Raw genomic sequence first — 21,014 nt, forward strand, 5'->3', positions numbered from 1 at the left:
AGAATACTCTGTGTATAATGGGACTTTGAGACAATAGTTGAAATTGAAGTGTGAAACGTTTTAAAGTCATAGAAAAATAAAACTGGGAGAAGGTTGTTTCAGGCTCTAATCGGTGCTACTTTGCACCGATCAAACGTAACCCCTCAGATAGGAAATTATTACTACGGGTACCTCCTGCCATCTAACTTTAGGAAAATTTCCTATTCAGGTAAATGTCGGGATGGATTTCTTGTTGGAAAATAAATTACGAAAAGCGGCGGATTCAGAAAAATAGTTTGAGAGTGACTTCACACAGAAAGACTTCCTTTATTTAGAAACGACTAGACTTTTTGAAGGGCTTGAAGCGTAGACGCATAGGAATGACTAACATCAGAATTTTGTAAAAAAGAAATCCTGTAATTTGGGTGAGCTTCAGCCTGAAAGCCTCAAATCCCGTAAATCTTCCACTGATTACGGTTGGGATGATATTCTTGGATATAAAGAGCAACCAAGGCAAATCAGATCTCGAAGATTTTTGCTGTTCTTGAGTTGCCATTTTTGTGGGACATACTAAACTATCAGAACGTGGTTCCTATGACGGTACCAGAAAATACATAATTTTCTTTACAAATATCAATAATTCGTACTAAGTACTGACACCGGTACCGTAAGTCCAACCTCAATATTTGTAGACTGCATGCAGTTTTGTGTAGGAAGTGAAATGTATCAATAGAAGAGAGAAAACACTGCACAGAAACATTATGTTCGTATGCTGAAAATACTTTTTTGTATGTGTTGCAAAGTATCTTCAGCTATCAGGTTACTTTGCAACAAAGTTTATATGAAATGAAATGAAATGAAATTTTTGAGTTTTACGTTCCACGATTATGCCGGATATGCTCAAGGAGACGATGATGATGAGAATGAATGGAATAGTAGAATGAAAATGTGTGAGAAAACGGGAAAACCCCGAGAAAAATCACACACAGTGTTTCTCCAACACAAAGCCCATTTAGCACGTGCTGGGATCGATCCAGGAACTTCACGCAGGAGAGGTGAACGCTCCACAACTGAGCTACCACGTCCCCCAAAACACAACCTCAGAATATATTTCATATAGAGTAGAAATAACAATATGTTGTAAAAAAAAAAAAAAATGGCCGGTCTGAAAGGCATGTAAGCTAAAAAATTACAATTGCTACTCGATTTGTTTACTAGCATTGTTTAATTATCTACGGTACTGAACATCGCAACACCAACATCATTATGTTATGTCACATCCTTTCAAAACTATGAAAACTGCAAAGTACCTGCTTTGCTTCGTGATGTCCGAAGAGTAAGACGACTGAAGGCGAAAGCAGGCAAGTGGCATACAAATTTATGATGTTGAAGGCATTATTTTTCACAGCTATGGAGAAAAGAGATAGAAACAATAATAACGAAATCTTTGTTTTACGTCCTACGAATATGTTATGTAGGCTGACGGTCACAAATGAGTAATGAAAATTTATGATCTTGGAATACGATTTGGTGGAATAATGAGGGAGAAAAATAATCATTGATTAAATATTAAATTGAAAAGAAATAAGAGCCTGACGCTCAAATACTTATCTATCCGGCACCCATCTTGATCCCTCTAAAATATCATGAAATGCTTGATTGATTCTAAACCCAATAATAGTAATAATAAACACAGAATATATAATTTACGCACCTTGAAATGTAGAAATTAATGGTTGTAATTCCCAGCTTTCCAATAGACCTTTGATTTCTCCAAATGAAGATTCGGATATCTTGTTTCTTCTCAAGCAATAATGGGTTACAATAATCAGTTGCAGTCCAAAGCCAAGTCACTAAGTTAAGTATGAATATAAAAGAATTCATTAGTTAGATGCATACAAAATCCTACGCATGTAAATCCGAATCTACTTATTAAATTGTAAATTTAAACAAACTAAATTATACTACAGATATAGTGACATCAAACATATATTAAATAAGATATACAGGGTGTCTCAAAAGTCCCCTGACATAGGGTAACTCTGTTATTATCCGAGTTATAACAAAATGTCGGAGGGGAAAGCATCTCCAAATATGATGTGTCCAATCTAAAGTGAAGGAATTTTTAAAATCGGATGACCCGTTTGCGCTGTACACTCTTTATGCGCCCAATGTGAAATGAAAATGCAACGTTGCCATTTACCTGGACCCACAACATAAGTGAGTGAAGTTACTGTCTTTTACGCTAACATGTTGATGGCCAGCCTCCGTTTCAAACAGTAACTTCATTCACTTATGTTGTGGGTTCAGGTAAATGGCAACGTTGCATTTTCATTTAAAATCGGGTGCATAAAGAGTATACAGCACAAACATCTCGTCCGATTTTTTTAAAGTGTTCACTTTAGATTGAAAACGTCATATTTCGAGATTTTTTTTTTCCTCTTACATTTTGTTGTAACTCTGATAACAGAGTTACCCTATGTTAGGGAACTTTTGAGACATCCTGTATACATCATAAGAAGTTCCTTTCTAAATTCTACACGGATGTGGTTAAATTGAATGTGAGGTGGGTGATACACATTAGGCCTTTTGGGAGTACGTCACACGGACGACCGTAATTTTGTGTTCAAAATTTTTATGAACTGGTGGGATATGTGATACATATGGCCACGGGCTAGAATTTTCTCAGTATGTCAAATATGCAATCAGATTTCATGCAGCTTAATTTGGTGGAAAGCTATTGCCAATTGAACGTTACATTTACCTCTTTCTTGCAGATGTTGAACCATGCCGTTAGCACGTGAGGAATGGATCGAAATAATCAAACTGTGGGGCGGGAGGAGTATATGTGCAGTGGTTGCCGATTGCAGAGTCATCCACAATGTGACTCTGTGTCACATGTTTCAGTGTCACAGTAATTAACTAAATTTGAGAAGACGGGCACATTCGTGAACATACATCGTAGCGGTTCAAACTCGCGGGACCTTGTTCCTTCCCCATTTTGAACCGGTACATGAAAATGCCATTTACTCCATGTTTGCCTGCGCCGATTTTGAAAATTCCTTCACTAATCGATTTCTCCCGTTGAGTACTACAAGAACCAGTTAAAATCTCGCGGGCCCTTCATTCTTCCCCATTTTGAACCGGTACATGAAAGTGGGATTTTTTTTTTTCATGCTTGCCTGCGCCGATTTTGAAAATTCCTTCACTAGTCGATTTCTCTCGACGAGTACTACAAGAATCAGTTAAAATCTCGCGGTCCTTTTTTCTTCCCATTTTGAACCGGTACCTGCAAATGCGATTTTCTTCATGTTTGCCTGTGCCGATTTTGAAAATTCTTTCAGTAATCTATTTCTCTCGACGAGTACTACAAGAATCAGTTAAAATCTCGCGGGCCCTTTTTTCTTCCCATTTTGAACCGGTACCTGAAAATGCGATTTTCTTCATGTTTGCCTGTGCCGATTTTGAAAATTCTTTCAGTAATCTATTTCTGTCGTTGAGTACTACAAGAATCAGTTAAAATCTCGCGGTCCTTTTTTCTTCTCATTTTGAACCGGTACCTGAAAATGCGATTTTCTTCATGTTTACCTGTGCCGATTTTGAAAATTCTTTCAGTAATCTATTTCTGTCGTCGAGTACTACAAGAATCAGTTAAAATCTCGCGGGCCCTTTTTTCTTCCCCAAGCCAATATTTTTTTGTATGTTTTGAATGTATTCAAGTATGGAACAAAAGTATTATATAATTCCCTTAGTAGGCTTCTCAACTTAATATTTTTCAACTTAAATTTTATTTATTTTAATTATTTATTTTCTTGTGACTCAATATTTAATTGCAATCGTTCATTGGGGAGAAGGGTGGCCATTCTCAAATATATAAATATAGTATTCTTAAAATTTATGTGTTCTCGTACTATTAGTTTCTTCCACTAGACCTGGAAATTGCAAAATTAATACCTGGAAAACCTGCAAAATTCAGGGAAATTGAGTTCCATATTTATGTATGAACACTGCTATTTACAATTTTTTTTTTTTTCGAATAGGGAGAACTGTACGAAAGGGTGGTTTGAGAATAGTATAACAGTAGGTTTCTGGGAGTGTTGTTCGAAATGAAATCTTTAACTTTTACGTCCCACTATTATGCTGGCTAGGCTCAAGATGACGGGGTGTTGTTCGGTGGGGGTCAATGTTGCCAATTTTGGGTAAAGTCGCTAAATAAGGGGAATTCGACCTCAACGATAGCGTAGGGTGACCATAAAATTTTCAGTTAAAAACGGGACAGGTTCTTGCAACACTAGACTTTTAGATCTACCTTTGTTCTTATCAGTGCCTTGATATCAGAGTTCCCCCTCTCTCTCTTCGTTACAGAGCGGGTACTTATGAAAAAGGAAAGACACGTTGAAGTTTGTTTAACACACAACCAACTGCTAAAACCTCTGCTGCCTTTCGAGCAGTACTGCGAACTATAGAGTATGTTTAATATAGGGATTTTCAGTTCAATTTTTGCCGCTTTGTTATTATTAATACTTTTAAAAGGAGTAAAGGTACTGGGTTTGTTATTTACTTCTTTCATTTACATAAAACGGGACGAATACTACTTTTTTCCATCTACTGACGGGACGGCCGCGACACGCCCCTAAAACGGGACTGTCCCGGTCAAAACGGGACGTATGGTCGCCCTACGATAACGACAAAAAAAAATCCGATTGGAGACTTTTTTGGTGATTTTTAAATGACGATTTACCTACTTACACATTTAGCGACTTTTTGCTGCAAACAAAATGTTCATCTGTAGAGAAGCATTATTAGTTCAAAAAAGTTTTTACGTTATTTTTTTCTGTTTGTTTGTTTTAATCAGCGCAAGTGATGAAGAGTTTGGAAATACAGCGTACTCACTACTCCACAATCCTGCATTGTTATGTTACCCTTGCCCCCTAACGAAGAATAACTACAAACTTGATGTCCTTTAGTTCGCAGAGTTTCCGTTGAGAGACACACGTAATACATCATTACCGATAGCAACAAGATTAGCTATAGATGCGTGAAAAAAGGCGAAGAAGGTGTTTGTTATATTTGTCCTCTGGGGTCTTTTAATTATTCTGCACTTTTTCTTTTACAAAAAATTGCTTAACGTAAGTACTGTAGTGTTAATTATTTCGGAACTATTTTGACCACAACATGAACAAAAGTACCCGAAACAACCTGAAATGATCCCTGAATTAAAGGATTGGTTGCGCCCTGTTTACAAAGATGTGAATAGAACCAGCGGCGCAAATCTGTCTTCAACATTGGGGGGGGGGGGGGTAAGACCGTTACCATACTTTTTTTGGCGATGTCCAAAATACTTATGAAGTTGAAAAACAATGTTGTGGAGGATCAGAGTTGTCTTTAGCGTTAGGAGGCTGCAGATTTGAGGCTTATTCTGGGGGACATCTCACGTTCCTTGGTAGCAATCGGACAAAAATCATCAAATTTCTCCCAAAAAACACATTTCAAATCGGATTATTTGGGAGAAGTCCCCCTCAGTTCCAAGATTGGAGGGGACATGTGTCCGTCATCCCCCCCCCCCCCCCGGGATTTGCACCAGTGAGTAGAACATATTGTTTAGTTTACATCTACAACTTTTACAATGCTTATAGACAATGAATTTCTCGATTATTTCTTATAGCGACTTTTCACCCAAAATTGGAGTCGTCACCTCTCGTTTCGCAAACTTATTGCCAACATTTTAGAAACTGGCTGCGGGGAGAGCTACAATGGATGATTCAAGTTATTTCGTCGCTTCCGCTGTGAACCTAAGTACAAGATTCCAAAAGTCACATTTTTTTGGTTCCAAACAATATGTCTGCTGGGTGAAAGCACAGACTGGAATGTGTTGCCTTTCCTACCTTATCTTTAATCCCATAGTAGCTCCTTTCCCAAAGTTAAAAAAATGCAATTCTTCCTTTCTTAATAGTACTTATGACCCAAAGTATTACGTAAGCATTGTATGTTACTTATGTAGCTCACAGAGCCGCAGCTATGGGCGAGCAAGCAAAGCACGTGTCCCGGGCGCGTGGTTGGAGGGGCGCCTAAAAGAGAGGTTATATATTAGTACTTTTCCTGGCGGTATTTAATACTTTTCATCAGAGTGCGAAATCATGAAATCAAAGTGAGAGGAAAAAAAGAAATGAAATCTTTGAGTTTTACGTCCCACGGTTATGCCGGTTAGGCTAAAGGAGACGGTGATTATGAGAAATGAATGAAATGGTGGAATGAAGTAAGTGGGAGGAAATGGGAGAACCCCGAGAAAACCCACGCACACGGTGTTTGTCCACCACAAGGTTCACTTGGCGGGGCTAGGATCGAATCCGTGACCCCAAGCACCAGAGGTGAACGCTCTACCACTGAGCCACCGCGGCCCTAAAAGTGAGAGGAGACTGGAGAAGTGAAGAGAGAGAGAGAGAGACAGAGCGAGAGAGAGAGAGAGAGAGAGAAGAAAACGCTCGCACTTTTACACTTCAAAGTAAATTAAGTCATTTATTTTTTCTGTCCCCCTCCTCCCCCTCCCCTAAGTTCTACTGTCAAAGTAAATAGCTAAAAACACTCCCAGGCCAGAACCGCATCTACGTTGGAAATTTGATCGAGATCGGTCGGTCGGTGCAAGAGATTAAGAAAAAATGAAATGAAACCTTTGAGTTTTACGTCCCACAGTTATGCAGGTTAGGCTAAGGGAGACGCTGATGATGAGCAATGAATTAAATGGTGGAATGAAGTAAGTGGGAGGAAATGGGAGAACCCCGAGAAAACCCACGCACACGGTGTTTGTCCACCACAAGGTTCACTTGGCGGGGCTAGGATCGAATCCGGGACCCCAAGCACCAGAGGTGAACGCTCTACCACTGAGCCACCGCGGCTCCCGGCCGGGAATCGAACCCGGGTGTCCCACGCCAAAGGAGTGTTCACTAACCACTTAGCCACGAGGGAGCTCATCTGTGAGGCAGTGTAAACCCCCCAAAAAAGAAAGAAAATAAACGCACACTGGATGTTTGCGCAACTGAGGATCAAAACATTCTCAATGGAGTATGAGAAATAGTAAACGTCAATCAATGTGTGCTTTTGCTTATTCATTACTTCGTTAATACTTAATTCCTTCTAGAAATAGTGAAACAATACTATGAAGAAACACTAATTAAACTAATAACAATTACGTTGTATTTCTTACCATACCGTTTTTACCACCCATAGAATTTCAACCTAGCAATATACTGCATTAGTCACGCCGTAACGAAAGCTGAAATTCAAAGACCTGGCACTCGTTAACTGTTGAAGTTGTGTTGTAGCTACCTGTATATCACGCGGCCTGCGTTGGTACTCCTCAACATAAATACGTCACAGCCCAAAGCCAGGAAACATCACGAACAGAAGACAGGGGCACAAGCAGTGCCTGACACTTCACGAACTCAAACCCACCAAGACTCAACTCAACATGACCTTCAATTACGTTCTAGAAACCAAACCAGTGCTAAGGCACAAACTCACCAACTTCCTATATGAAAACACAAGAAAAAAATCTAACGTTTTGGTTCCAAAGTGATGACATAACAATAATACTAAAAAGGTTTTAATTTTCAGTAACCCAAACATTAATTAACTAGGGAACATAACAAAGCAAAAATAAATAAATAAAAATAAATTAAATTAAAAAATAAAAACCTGATAAGTAAGCTCTCCCTGACTACTTTTTTTTTTTTAAATTTCAGTAAGGCTGTAAAATATGTCAATATCTTCGTAATATATATATATATATATATATATATATATATATATATATATATATATATATATATATATATATATATATATTTCATTGTAAACAAGTTCTTTAAACAAAAGAAAGCTCTGAGAGCGCTTACCTCTGACGCGGTAGGTCCCTGGTTTGATTCCTGCTCCCGACAAATAGGCTTTTGGTGAACACTGTAGGTGTGGTTATTCTTAAGACTTTCCAGTTTCCTTACATTTTCTTGATTCCACCATTATCATGTATCTCATCGTCACCTTCTCTCTTACATTGATGTACAATCATGGGGCGTTAAACTAAAAGAAAAAAAAATCTTGCAAATATCCTAGTAAAAATGAGTTTTCTAAACTACACTAGTGGCCCCGCGTAGCGTATTCGCTAACGCTCTCGCCTTCGGTGCGAACGGTCCCGGGTTCGATCCCGGTGGGGGAACTCGGTCGAAAAAGTATCAAAAGATTTTAAGTCCAGCCATCCTGAATGAGGTTTCCTTGGCTTTTCCTCATTCACAGCAGGCAAATGCCGGAGTGGTACCTAACATATAGGTCCCAGGCCGTTTTCTTCCTTCCCAAATCCAAAAATGAAAATGAAACCTTTGAGTTTTACGTCCCACGGTTATGCCGGTTAGGCTAAAGGAGACGGTGATGATGAGTAATGTATGAAATGGTGGAATGAAGAAAGTGGGAGGAAACGGGAGAACCCCGAGAAAACCCACGCACACGGTGTTTGTCCACCAACAAAGTTCACTTGGCGGGAGCTGGGATCGAACCCGGGACCCCAAGCACCAGAGGTGAACGCTCTACCACTGAGCCACCGCAGCCCCATTTTTCCCCAATCCATTCTTCCCTTCCTTTCCCCGGATAGTGTGATCACCGAGGGAAGTCATCCCTCATATGCGACGGGCTAACAAGGCCATTGATGCCGAAAGCCCAGAAATCTAAATCCTAAATCTTCACTACACAAGGGAATTTTCGCGCTGAAAACGGTTTATTAGCAATTATGTTAAGCAGCCCTGTAGTAAATCTGCACCAAGTAATAAATCGTCACATATAAAACGGAATGAATAAACACATAACATTCATTTTGCTACCTTGAAATGTAAAATGTTTCAAAACATTAATATTCAAAGATTTCTCAAAATTCAGATTCACCCATTCCATTGTCCTCAATCATTAACGAGTTTTACAATAGTAAGAATTGTATTCATAAACTACATTACTTACTTAGTACTATATTAAAGCAAGTTACACTAAAAGAATATATAATTAATGGAATATTTAACTAAAGTAATAGTTAACTAGTGTACTTACCCAAGCATTTGTTTCCTTCCTATCTTCTTTTCCGTTTGTAAACAACCTCGTTTCGCAAGCAAAAGACGGTAGTTCAATGACGTCAGCCATAGCGAAAGAAAGAGTGTCTATAGGCGGTCTGGATCTCACGTACAGATGGACGTATATAACGTATAACTGAAGTACTTAACATACGTATATGTATGTAAAATACAGAAGATTGTTAGATGTCAGACATCCTGCAGCGAAATGATGTAATATCTAAGCGGGTAAAAGGCAGTACCTGTGTAGTATATGGATAAAGTACGCTCCGTACAGATTTCCTTACTAAACATAACGAATCCTTGTATTTGTACAATATACCGCTGTCCGGATAATGGATTTTTCTCAGTGTATGAGATATGAATACCTAGGCTATACGCGCCCATACGAAAATCCAATAAAGGCTTCTAATCTCAATCTGCAGCCACATTTCCGCTTGTGCAATTTGCGTACCTATTTGCATTTCCAGATTCTAAGTCAGAACCATTAAAACATTCCTTGTGTTTCTGAACAAAGAAACAAATAAATTACTATTTTAAATGCTTTTGAATGAAAATTTAATACCCATTATGAAGCGAGATTTTCTTTTCTGAATCTTATTTAAAATATGCACGCTAGGTGACAAATGCGAGAAAGCTGTTTAAATGTCAAAAGTGTGAATTCAAGTGAATTTATTTACGATAATAATAAAAAGTGTAATAACGGATTATAAATTCATCTAAATTTTAACAGAAAAGTTAACATAGATTTCCAGTAGTGTAGAAATGTTGTATTTATTTTCAGCTCCTCCAAAATAATTTAAGAATAATGCTTATATGAAGCTACACAAGAGCCACCTAATTAATATTTTAGGTTAATCTTCCATAAAGCTTCTGCTCTGGGTGACCTATGCATTCTCTACAGCAAAGTCTGCATTGAGTTTTCTGTTAGTTTCAAGCTTGCTGCGAACGATTCAGTTTTAACTACACTACCGTAAAACGGGGCTACTTTGACACGTTTTGGACTAGTTTAGATGTGTACACGGGACACTTTCTGCAACCAATGAATGATACTATTCTCATCATAACAATAGGTATCTAGGCTATCACATCTACTACTAAACCTAAGTTTCTACAAGTAAGTTTTGGCGGGAAGAAATTAAGAAATACCGGTCAAAGTAGCCCCGGGGTGGGGCTACTTTGACATCTTATGTATTTGCTGCATAAGGTCAAAGTTACTCAACGTATGGAGTTATTTTGACATGGAATTTATGTAAAGTGTATAAAACACTGCTTTGGTCATGTGTAAAGTACGGTATGCTGTATACTTGATAAGCACGAAATCTTTATTTTGTTCTGGTACATCATTATACACCACTATACAAGTTTTTCTAAAGCTTTACTTTTAACATCTTTTACTTTGAACATACACGGTGCTTTACCTTACATTATTACTTTATTTTTTACTCTATTTTTTACTTTACTTTACTTTTAACATAATTACATATGTATCGGTATGTTATCTTTACATGTAACAATGGAAAGAAAATCTTAGCCGTCAACATCACAGTCGCAACAAGCATGTTGAGGATTTTTTGATCCACCATTACAAAACCCACACACCCATTTTTTGCACAGGACACATTGAATCCGTGCGAATTAGATTATTCATTTTTGGGGGGATAAACAGTAGCAGATCTAGAAGTCCTTATATTATATATTGGGGGACAGGAAGGATAATGAGAGGGGGTAGAAATACAATGGGAGAAATCTCTCATCCCCTCCGGCAATTCGCACCGTGGACACCATATCAGCATTTATCTATGAAAGTATATGCAACATTTCTCACAGGAAGCACGAATTGCTCATCTGTCAAAGTAGCCCCACTCTATGTCAAAGTAACCCTAAATGTCAAAGTAGCCCCGTTTTACGGTACTAACAAGTAACAAACCTAATTTTATTAACTAAATCTTCACAGAATCAGAGGTTTATTAAACATTCTAAGCAATGGTAAAATAATTTTAGCTACACTAATGTCCAATTGAATAACAAGATGGCCTTAAGCAAAACTACTTTATTTCTCTTATAATCATAATTACTATTGTATTACTAAGTATTGCATATTAATTACCAACAATACCAGAAATAACTCCCTCGTGGCTATGTGCATAGCGTACGCGTCTTTGGGGTGCGATGCCCAGGTTCGATTCTCAGAGGGAATTAATGTGGTGATCCCACGTTAAGCTGTAGATTCACGTCTCATACAGCCTTGTTGTTGAACTGGACACTAAACTCAAATATCTAATCCAATCCAATAAAAGGTGAAGCAGATATTATACTTATTTCGAAGTGAAATAGTGTTATGATTTCCATTGGTCATTCCTTGCAATTTGCAGTCCCTTCGAATAAAGCTTAATTTTATGAACTACAACTTGGGGAAATATGTGTATCTATTTTAACTAATTGGTTCATTATCCAATCATTTGTCTCATTTTTTTATAAGTATTACTAAAATATTTATTTTAAAAAAATATAATTGTCTTAAAACATAAGGCAGGCAAATAAACAAAGAAAATCAATAAGTAGAAGATAAATAAAATAACTATTCTTGTTTCTAAAGCCAGATTTTTTTTTACAAAGTAGCTCTCGATAAAAGAAATGTTTTTAAAAATAACAAGGCAGTTCCTTGCAAATGAAACAAAACAAAGAGAACCAGAAAACAACTACAGTATAACCTCGTTAACACGAACTCGCTTAAGCCGGATACTCGGTTAGGACGAACAAAATTTCGGTCCCGGCATCGCTGTACGTTATCTTATAGGAAGTTTTATCGGTTAACACGAATTTCGGTTAGCATGAATTACGAACTAATTTTTAGTCCCTTGAGTCAGTAAAGGTTTTGATTTAACACGAACTTTCAATCCTTTGTGCTTTTTTTAGATCATTTTTCTTATTTCAGATTTCACTCCAGATCAGTTTTTGTCATACAGTATATATATAGACGAAAATTGCCTTGTAAATAAGAGAAAAAACAGAAACAGGTATCTTTCCTCCCTTATGAGGTGTTGATTCTGTCCTCCGTCAAGCGCTGAACGTGCAGGTGCTTGGCAGACGAGCTGGCGACAGCTCGAGACAAAACATCTTCTCTCCCCTGTAACTCCAAACTGGTGACAGCAATCATAAATACCTTTCCGTTACTAGCGGAGTATCAATTTTATAACTTGACCTGGATTTTCTGCGTGGAAACTTTTTTTTTTTTTTTAATCTTCGAAGATAGGATAAGAAACTTACTTTAGTGTTTTCACTTTTCAGAGGATGGTACCGAGACCGAAACTAGTCTCGATCTCGATCTTAACTCGAATTTGAGACCGAGGAGTGCTTTTCGAAATCGAGACGAGACCGAAACTCTCAGTTTCGTCTCGGTACAATTCTGTGGATGGTATCAAGACAGAGAATAGTCTTGGTCTCGTCTCGAATTTGGAACCGAGACTACTCAGTCTCGTCTCGATACCATCTCTAGTGTTTTCTATGACATACATAATATAATGTAGTGGTATGCATAGTCTGTATACTGTAGTGCGTATGTATGGAGAAAATGTATTCGAATAATAAAATTTGGATCCCCGGTTAACACGAATTCTTTTAACACGAACTCCTGATTTTTCAGTCCCTTGGAATTCATGTTAACGAGGGTTTACTGTATAGATTTACAATAATTATGGAAATTTCCCTACTTTGAAATCAGACAAATAAAATTAACATGAAACGCAAGAAGGAATAGCCATCATAGCTTCAATAAATCTGTAAATATTGCAGCAGGTAAGAAATATGACAAATTTGAGCTGACTTTCATAAGTCTCTTCGTTGGCTTTCGCCCCTCGTAACTTATGTCACTCATTACAAACGGATACACAAAAATTTCACAAAGAAGGGTTAGTCCACGTGAAGTTGATGACAGTTTGACATTAGACACTAGAATTGTATTAGCTGGTCGAAGAATTTAGGGGTGTGGTTGTAAATCGAATAAAGAGCTTCGTTTATGTCTTTTGACGCCAACTAGAGACCCGATGACTGCGTGAGCAGGTAGGGAAAACTAAACTTCCTTAGTGAGTTTGCACACGGCAACGATAATATCGGTGGAAGCGCCGATAATGTCGGCGGTGAAATCGACTTCAATGTACTCAAATCGTAGCTTGCACACGCCACCGATATTATCGGCCGATCCTTCGATACGCAGATGCTGTCGGCCAAGCCCCCGATATTGTCGGCGATATCGCCGACACCAATTTTGTCGGGGGCAATGTTTTCTTATGATTGGATGCACACGCGGCCGATAATGTCGGCCTGCCAGTGCGTTAGATGAAGAGAGTAAGTGTCAAGGTGCTGTGTATTCTTGTTTCGTTTCTTGTCTTTGGAATTTTGTTGTTTCCATTTTTTCTATTGTATAATAATATTATTATTATCTTGTCCTATAAACAACTTCGGAACAGCTTATTATTTTTTTACAGTCTCTGTTTTGGAGTAGCTAATTCCCTTTATTAAATAAGTATAAAATGTGGAAAGTCTGAAGAGTACTGGTTTCCCTCTAAATAGCTATTACCAAATAGAATATAGGAAATTTAGATAACCAATTTCTTGATTATTTTCCACTCCTCTTTTTTTAATTTTTGTTCTTTCTCTCTCTCTCTCTCACACACACACACACACACTCTTTGATGGTTTATTTTTTAATCTATTAATGCATTTAAATTTATGGAAATTAATTTAAGCGTAATTTTCAAAGTTCGATACACTGTGAACATAAGCATATGGAAAAAATCCTGATTATTATTACTTCCTTTTATTTTAATCAGAATTGTGTGCAGATCACTTTTCTCGGTCCCACTCAATAAGCAATGATTGAATAGAATATTTGTTGACAAGTTAAGTAGAATTATTATTATTTTGAAACGAAACCAGCACAATCAAACACTCTTTCCAAAGCTCCAGGGACAAGTTACTCATTTGGCATTTTCTTGATTGTGATCTGAACAACAGGGATGTGACTTCATGCTGATTTTTTCTCTCACTTTCAAAACTATCCCAAATCCCCCATTTTTTAAAAGAATTTGTGGAATGGCAATTAAAAACAAAGACCAAAGCTATGTATCCAAGTTTTCCCTCTCTTCTTTGTACCGGAATCGACCACCTGATAGAGTTCTGCAGTGTAGCTACTACAGTGACTGAATGAAAAGGTTGTGTATTATTGCATTCGTATCTTTCTAGTTTTGCTTAGATTTTTAGAGATGGCAGGAATTTTTCCATTTGATATTTTAACCCTTATTGAACTTGTGGAATCTAGACCTTGTATGTGGGATAAGATAACAGACTCTTTCAAGGACAGAATTGAAAAGCAAAAAGCACGACGAGAAGTTTATGCAAGCCTTGCCCAGGATTTTGAGTTCATGGACAAAAAGAAACGAGAAACGACAGGTATGTATGCAACAGTGCAAATCTGTCTTCAACATTGGGGGGGACGGGTAAGATCGTTCCCATATTATATGTATATAGCGATCTTCAAAATATTTCTGTAGTCGAAAACAATTCTGTGAAGAATCAGGAGAGCAGAGTTGTCTTCAACATTGGGAGGTGGGCAGATTTGAGGCTTATTCTGAGTGGACATTAATTTCATCTCACTTTCCTGTCTGGCGACCGGACACAAATAATCAAATTTCTTCCCCAAAAAACACATTTCTAATCGGATTATTGGGGGGGGACAATCTCCTCAGCTCCAAGATTGGAGGGGATATGTCCCCTTCATCCCCCCGGGATTTGCGCCAATGTATGTAAGGAGCAATGTAAAACAAAATTACTAATTCGAATCTTATCATTTAATCTACTATGACATTAGTGTTAATTGCATGGAAAACAAAATAATATACACACATACAATATATAACAGTGTTTCAACAAAAATTAAAACTAATATAGTTTGCAATGTACCGCAGCATCAATTCTCATCGAAGTGAAAATAATGTGTTTACGAAGTCTATTTAAATCGGCACTGTTAAAACCAAACATGTTCAGGCATAGGCCTATTTTTTTCTGTTTTGTACCGTCCTCCACGCCTCTTCAGAACAGTTTTTATAGTCTGTTTTAAAAAATAACTTTCCCGATTATTATTACTTTTATTTGTTTTCATGTATATGGAGATTTTTAGAAACACGGTGCAGAATATACTGTATATTGTGTGTGTCGATTACTTCGCTCATCACAGAAACGATATTGCCGGGGCTTCCACCGATATTGTCGGCGACGTGTGCCAAGTACGCCAACACCGACACCGATATTATCGGGGCTTCCTCCGATTTTGTCGTTATCATGTGCAAACACGCTTATCCTTTCCTCCTGCTTTATTGTCAATCCTCGGTTTTCTTTAAAACTGGTATCCATAGACGGACCTGTTTGTGAAATTCATCTCTATAAGAAAGAGCTATTACATTTGTTTGTCAAAATAATTTATTGGGGGGTAATCTTTGTGTAAGCACTCCTTGAACTCGCTATATTACTGGCAACCCTGAAACCAGCTTAGAAGACGGTATCCTTTTGGTAATATATCTGGTTCCACAAGAAAGAAAAAATAAAAGATGTCAATATGATTTATTGGGGGGTAGCTCTTAGCTGCACATTTTCTACCCCTGGTAATGCATGGACGGAATCAACCATGGGTAGGACACCGGGCCTAGGGGAGCACATTGGACGAAAATATGAAATGTAATATTTATTTATGTAATTATGAACAATAAGATTAGATATGTTGCAGATTTATACCACGATATTACGGCTTTGTCTTCACGTGAGAACAATGTATGAACATCTTGAAGTTTGCTTCCGTTGTAGATTCTTCTGATACAAACCTGATACCTTAAAAAAACTATCACGCTAAAACTAGTGATGTATCGCTCGCGAGTGAGCCGACTCCTCTGACTAACTCTTTTGGATCAGTGAGTGAGTCGTTGTTCGCTAAAAATGAGCAACGATTCTTCGAGAGTCGTTACTCTTTGACAGTCGTTGTTCTTTGGGAGACGTGGTTCTTCGGGAATCATGATTCTTCGGGAGTCGTGGTCCGTCATTGTTCTTCAGAAGTCGTGGTTCTTTTTGAATCACTGTTCTCTGGAAGGGACGATTCTTTAGGAGTGACAATGTTGGGAGAACGTGAATCTTGTACGTCGCTCACTCGCGAACCGCCCTCTGACTGTTTAATCTTGTTGGTTCAGTCAGTTGCTCTTTTGGAGGGGTTGCTTCGCTGGTTCTCAACTCACTATGGCGAGCGCCTTTTCAGTCGAGTTCGACAAATGTGCGTTGATTTAGTGTATTTGTACCTCTGGCATGAATAAATTAAAAAGAGTACCAACAATGTAAATGTTTAGCACTTTGATGTGGCAGTTGGACTTACTTATTTTTACATGTAAAGCGTAAACTTTTAACTATAAATTAAAATCGAATCTGCAGAATGGGGGAGTAGGTCAAAGACGTAAAAGCCCAAAAGAGCTGGTTCTTTCCTGTTCCCTGGATCCCCTCTTGCAATCGCACATAGGCAATTGAATATTCAGTTGAGAAATTAATGAAAACGAGAGCGCACAGCGCACTAGCAGTAAAGGTAAGAACTGATTAGTCACTCTGCGTTTGTTCGTACATCAATAGTGTACAACTGTTAGTTTTAAACAAAAGTATGTGTTCAGTAGCGTAGCTAAAATTTTTTCAGGGGGGTCAATGAAGGGCCCAAGAAAATTTTGAGTGGGCCATCTCCAATGAATGAAGTGAGTGTGTGCGAAGTGAATGTTTTCATCTTTGTTGTTCATGATTTTACTCTTTTACGGTAAAAATGTTAGAATTTACTACCCCCAAAGAACTAGAATACATTAATTCAATTGATTTCCAATATAAGTAAGTAGTTATTTAATCACGGCGTTTAAAATATGTGTGGCTTGTTGATTTAAGTGGAAGTAGAGAAAATAACAGGGAAAGAAAACTTATAGGTGCATGCCCCTACTAAAAAGAGGATCTTTCTATTCTTATGGGCAGCAGCAGTTTTCAACAACTTCTTCAAGATCTACTGATTTAGCAATTTTCTTCTCAATATAAAGTAATCCTAAGTTTTTCAACCTATCATCAGTCATTGAGTTGCCTATATGTCTTTAATTTTTTCAAACATGAGAATAGCCTTTACAAGTAGCACTAGAAACTGATATAGTGACAGAGTTGATATCTAGCTTGAAGATTTCTAGGAATGCGTTTTTGTAGACGCAAAGATCAAGGAAATTCATAAAGAAATCAACTTTGTTTTTCTCTCGTCTTCATACAACTTAATTGTGTTTGGGAGGATTTTGAATTCACATTTGAATATTTCCATATCACTTCCATAATACTGGGCCATAGTCTAAACAATGTTGTAATTAAGAAAGTTTTCACCTTTTGGATGCGGAGTAGTGATTCATCTAATGATTTTGCTACATGATCCAAAGCGTTTTTCCGTCTCAGTGATTGTCTTATCAATAGTAGACAGAAAAGGTATCTTAGTATATGATCTTTAGAAAATTCGTTTTGTGTCTCCATTGAAAGAAGAGATTTATTCAAAATTTGTGATATTTCGATGGCGAATGTCTAGTTCGTTTCCAGGAGGAACCCCTATATTCTATCTGTTTCTCGCTCTGGAATTTCAAGACCATTTTTTTAATTTTAATTTTTTTAATTTTATTTTTTTTTGCATATCCACAAATATTCTTGATAAATTTGATCGACTGTTGTTCGTTGAGAGTCATATTCTCCAGACCTCATCTTCGACAGCGTTTGAACTAGTGAATCTACAAGAATCAAACCCTCCGACATGTCTGTATCTACTTGAGATAAAGCGAAGCTCAAAGTTACAGCATGGCAGTAGTATCTCAAAGTTTACCAGCCCGAAAACATTCCCTCTCGTATAGATCACACTAATTTGCGGGATAAAATGATGGAAATAAACAAATATCACAAGTTCCAGATTTGGTTTAACGCTGTATAATAATATAAATAGTTATTTGGTAGATAAACTGTATTATTATTATTATTATTAATAATAATAATAATAATAATAATAATAATAATAATAATAATAATAATAATAATAATAATAATAATAATAATAATAATAATAATAAAGTAAAAAAATGTGTACAAGGGCAAAAGTGCTTACGAGACAAATGTAGCACAGAAACAGGAACTGATTTACCGTTCCAGCTCATTTTAAATTATAAACCTTTCTGTTGAAGCTTGAGTTTCACTTTAAACTGTCAATAATTATCATGTATTCTTAATATTTCAGAAAAATGTCCCGATTTCACGCTCTAAAATATGGTAGCCTAATCAGTGACGAAACTAGACATTTGGTGCCCGGGGCAAATTTTGCGATTAGTATCCCTTTTATCTACATCTACACCAATAAACACAGGAACTGGCCACCTGGAATCTAACCAGGTAAAAAAATAGGGTATCCGTAGCTGGTGGAGAAAAATAAGCAAGTCCTTTAGTATCTCCATTCCCTTTGGTTAAATCGCGAACATCTATATACGGTTGGATTACTTGCCTCTTTGAGGTCAAAGAAACAACCGTCGAGTTGATTTAAAACCTCCACGGAGGCTAACACGCCTAACTGATATTACCTATTGACGACTTTGCTATTCCTCTTGGTTTTACGGTTTATTTGGTATCATCTCATACTTGGGCTTAGCCCACCAGGCGGTTTTCACGATGGCGGACTCTGGCGTAGGCACTGGCAAATCCATAACCGGTCGACACAAGTTACCTGGCCTCATTTCTGGACCTTCCGGATGTTCGACTAAGGTGGAAAAACGAAAAGAGCGTTCAAAAGACCTAACTGCTCGTACCAGGAGCGCATCTCAAAGTTCCATTAACTCTGTAGCATCACTCTCTTCAAGAATCCAAGCTAGCTATACTACTCGTTTGCAGCTCTCACCACCTAGTAAAAAGCCACATAAAACTTTGGATATTGAGATAGGTAGCAACAACATGGAAACCGAACCATCTGCAGCTTCTGATTATTCCAGTCCACCATCTGCAACAACTTATTCATTTCTATTGACGAAATTCGACACTAAATTCGCGAACGAGAAACACGTCGCCATACAACTTCGCAAATATCTCCCTAGAGCTTCGTTAAAAGAAATTATCAAGACTAGAAATGAATACATCTTTAAAACAGAGGATCCTAATTTACTCAGCACTATTAAGAACAAAGTGTCTATTGATACGTTTGGCAAAGATGCTCAACTTAGCAGCCTTAATGCATCTAAACAAAAACAAATGCCTCCTCCAAGACGTACACCACTGCTATCTGTGGTTATTCGGGGTGTCGATCCTTCCTACACCGATGAGGAGATTCAAGAAGAACTAACCTACGAAGGACACACTCTTCAGAAAGTTCTGCGGATTCGTAACGCTACAGGCCCTACATTCATGGTTCGAGTTTTAACATCATCACAAAACACCATAGATAGTTTACTGACAAATGGCGCATATATATATAACAGGAAGCATCGTGTCGAACCCTCTCGCTTCTCTGCTCCCTTGCCTGTTCGTTGTGAAAAATGTCAGGCTTATAATCAACACACTACCGCCACCTGTACTAACACCAACGTCTGTGGTTACTGCACTGGCGAGCATTTAACACGTGCCTGTCCAAATCTAGAACGGCCACCTACTTGTTCTACTTGTCACGAAGCACATCCGACATATAGCTATAAATGCAAAGGAAAACCTGCTCCTGAAGTAAATCATCCAGAATATGTAGTACCATTGCGCACACACAATTATTCCACTGATGCTCCTCCTTCTATGGACTCACCTATAACAGTGCGAAATCTTCTTTCTTTTCTCACACTTACCTTACAAAATATTCAACCATTTCATCGATCTCACGTGTTACAGCAAATTACTCATGCAGCGAAAGAGATTTTCCATGTTAATTTTTATGCGACTTATTAAGGACAAAATGTATATTTCCATACCTCTCGCTTGGAAACCACAGTTTAGCATTGTCTATTTCATCATGGCTTTAACATTTATATTTCTTAACATTCGTTCACTTCACAAAAACAAACCTTTATTCGAAGCGTTACTACTAGAGGAAAGAGCCACAGTCTTTATTCTAAATGAAACATTTCTTACTCCATCCATCTCTTGTCAGTTTGCTGGCTACACACTAATCAGACAGGATAGCTTCCTTCCGTCCAAACGAGCTAATGGGGGAACAGCTGTGGGTTTCCCTCATCGTGTCCCATCACGCCGACATCTTTGTAACTTACCTGGTCTTCCTGAGTACCTACTACTCACATTATACTTCCGTAACATAGCCGTCACTGTTGCCACCATTTATATCCGACCCGGCCATCCACTACCTACCTCATTTGTTCAGTATATTTCTGATAATTATAAACGATTTATAATCATGGCCGATTTCAACATGCATAGTCGATCAGAGCACGACAGAACCGCATTCCGAAACTTCATTACAACTCATACACTTGGCATCATTCATAATCTGCCTAAACATACAAGACCCATCTCACAAACTACTCCGGACATCGTCATTACTTCAGCTAATCTGGTCTCCCAAGTACATATCGATGTTCTTGATCCAGTCGGCAGTGACCATGTTCCAATTAAACTTCAGCTCCGTACAACTAGTATGAATTCCTCTAGTCATTTCCAGCGCACTAGTCTCCGCTTTGACAAAGCAAACTGGGATCAGTATCGAGCTCATCTCATGACAGCTATAGAGCCATTACAACCACCCACTACAGAAGACGAACTATATGCTCACATAGACAATCTCACCACCACAATTCAGGAGGCAAGTTCTCTATTCATTCCAGTTTCTACCTCCACACCATACCGGCCTACATTACCTCCGCAATA

This window comes from Thermobia domestica, chromosome 7, assembly GCF_964235325.1.
Source record: "Thermobia domestica chromosome 7, izTheDome1.hap1.1, whole genome shotgun sequence".
In the NCBI taxonomy this organism is placed as follows: Eukaryota; Metazoa; Arthropoda; class Insecta; order Zygentoma; family Lepismatidae; genus Thermobia; species Thermobia domestica.